A 2,500-nucleotide genomic window follows, 5' to 3' on the forward strand; every position below is an offset into this window, starting at 1 on the left:
GGAGCGAAAATCTGCATTTATACCATCACGGACGTTAGTTTAATAGCGTTTAACGATGGATCCACGGTACAGAATGCAAAAATATGATTGTTAAAATTTTCGACTAATCGGTTCTAAGAGGCGAAGCAATACGCCGCTGGGACTTTGAAATATTTCGGAGCGCACCTAAAGTTCGTTATTTTGGCTAAACGGAGCGAAAATCTGCATTTATACCATCACGGACGTTAGTTTAATAGCGTTTAACGATGGATCCACGGTACAGAATGCAAAAATATGATTGTTAAAATTTTCGACTAATCGGTTCTAAGAGGCGAAGCAATACGCCGCTGGGACTTTGAAATATTTCGGAGCGCACCTAAAGTTCGTTATTTTGGCTAAACGGAGCGAAAATCTGCATTTATACCATCACGGACGTTAGTTTAATAGCGTTTAACGATGGATCCACGGTACAGAATGCAAAAATATGATTGTTAAAATTTTCGACTAATCGGTTCTAAGAGGCGAAGCAATACGTCGCTGGGACTTTGAAATATTTCGGAGCGCACCTAAAGTTCGTTATTTTGGCTAAACGGAGCGAAAATCTGCATTTATACCATCACGGACGTTAGTTCAATAGCGTTTAACGATCGATCCACGGTACAGAATGCAAAAATATGATTGTTAAAATTTTCGACTAATCGGTTCTAAGAGGCGAAGCAATACGCCGCTGGGACTTTGAAATATTTCGGAGCGCACCTAAAGTTCGTTATTTTGGCTAAACGGAGCGAAAATCTGCATTTATACCATCACGGACGTTAGTTTAATAGCGTTTAACGATGGATCCACGGTACAGAATGCAAAAATATGATTGTTAAAATTTTCGACTAATCGGTTCTAAGAGGCGAAGCAATACGTCGCTGGGACTTTGAAATATTTCGGAGCGCACCTAAAGTTCGTTATTTTGGCTAAACGGAGCGAAAATCTGCATTTATACCATCACGGACGTTAGTTCAATAGCGTTTAACGATCGATCCACGGTACAGAATGCAAAAATATGATTGTTAAAATTTTCGACTAATCGGTTCTAAGAGGCGAAGCAATACGCCGCTGGGACTTTGAAATATTTCGGAGCGCACCTAAAGTTCGTTATTTTGGCTAAACGGAGCGAAAATCTGCATTTATACCATCACGGACGTTAGTTTAATAGCGTTTAACGATGGATCCACGGTACAGAATGCAAAAATATGATTGTTAAAATTTTCGACTAATCGGTTCTAAGAGGCGAAGCAATACGCCGCTGGGACTTTGAAATATTTCGGAGCGCACCTAAAGTTCGTTATTTTGGCTAAACGGAGCGAAAATCTGCATTTATACCATCACGGACGTTAGTTTAATAGCGTTTAACGATGGATCCACGGTACAGAATGCAAAAATATGATTGTTAAAATTTTCGACTAATCGGTTCTAAGAGGCGAAGCAATACGCCGCTGGGACTTTGAAATATTTCGGAGCGCACCTAAAGTTCGTTATTTTGGCTAAACGGAGCGAAAATCTGCATTTATACCATCACGGACGTTAGTTTAATAGCGTTTAACGATGGATCCACGGTACAGAATGCAAAAATATGATTGTTAAAATTTTCGACTAATCGGTTCTAAGAGGCGAAGCAATACGCCGCTGGGACTTTGAAATATTTCGGAGCGCACCTAAAGTTCGTTATTTTGGCTAAACGGAGCGAAAATCTGCATTTATACCATCACGGACGTTAGTTCAATAGCGTTTAACGATCGATCCACGGTACAGAATGCAAAAATATGATTGTTAAAATTTTCGACTAATCGGTTCTAAGAGGCGAAGCAATACGCCGCTGGGACTTTGAAATATTTCGGAGCGCACCTAAAGTTCGTTATTTTGGCTAAACGGAGCGAAAATCTGCATTTATACCATCACGGACGTTAGTTTAATAGCGTTTAACGATGGATCCACGGTACAGAATGCAAAAATATGATTGTTAAAATTTTCGACTTATCGGTTCTGGATCACTGAAAAATCAAAAAAAATTATTAATTTTGATTAATTAAATTACATATGTAGTTTTATATTGTTATAGTCTCGTATTTGTTAATGTTTTGTCGTAAGAAAATGCAAAAATATCGTTTTAATGTTTTCGTCTCATCGGTTCTGGATCGCTGAAAAATCAAAAAAAAATATTAATTTTGATTAATTAAATTACAAATGGAGTTTTATATTGCTATAGTCGCTTATTTGTTAATGTTTTACCGTAAGAAAATGCAAAAATATCGTTTTAATATTTTCATCTCATCGGTTCTGGGCGGTTTTAAAATTTTTTAAAATATTAATTAAACCCATGATTTACATGAGAATGTGAATTTATTATGTCCTGCATGTTAATTTATTAATTTTCATGTATAGAACGTTATAAAATGAAAGGATATGTTCGACGATATTTTCAGTCTAAGTTTTACCGTGCCGGCGGGATGGTACGCTCTCACGGCGGTTT

The sequence above is a fragment of the Osmia lignaria genome, unplaced genomic scaffold, assembly GCF_051020975.1.
Source record: "Osmia lignaria lignaria isolate PbOS001 unplaced genomic scaffold, iyOsmLign1 scaffold0066, whole genome shotgun sequence".
NCBI lineage: Eukaryota > Metazoa > Arthropoda > Insecta > Hymenoptera > Megachilidae > Osmia > Osmia lignaria.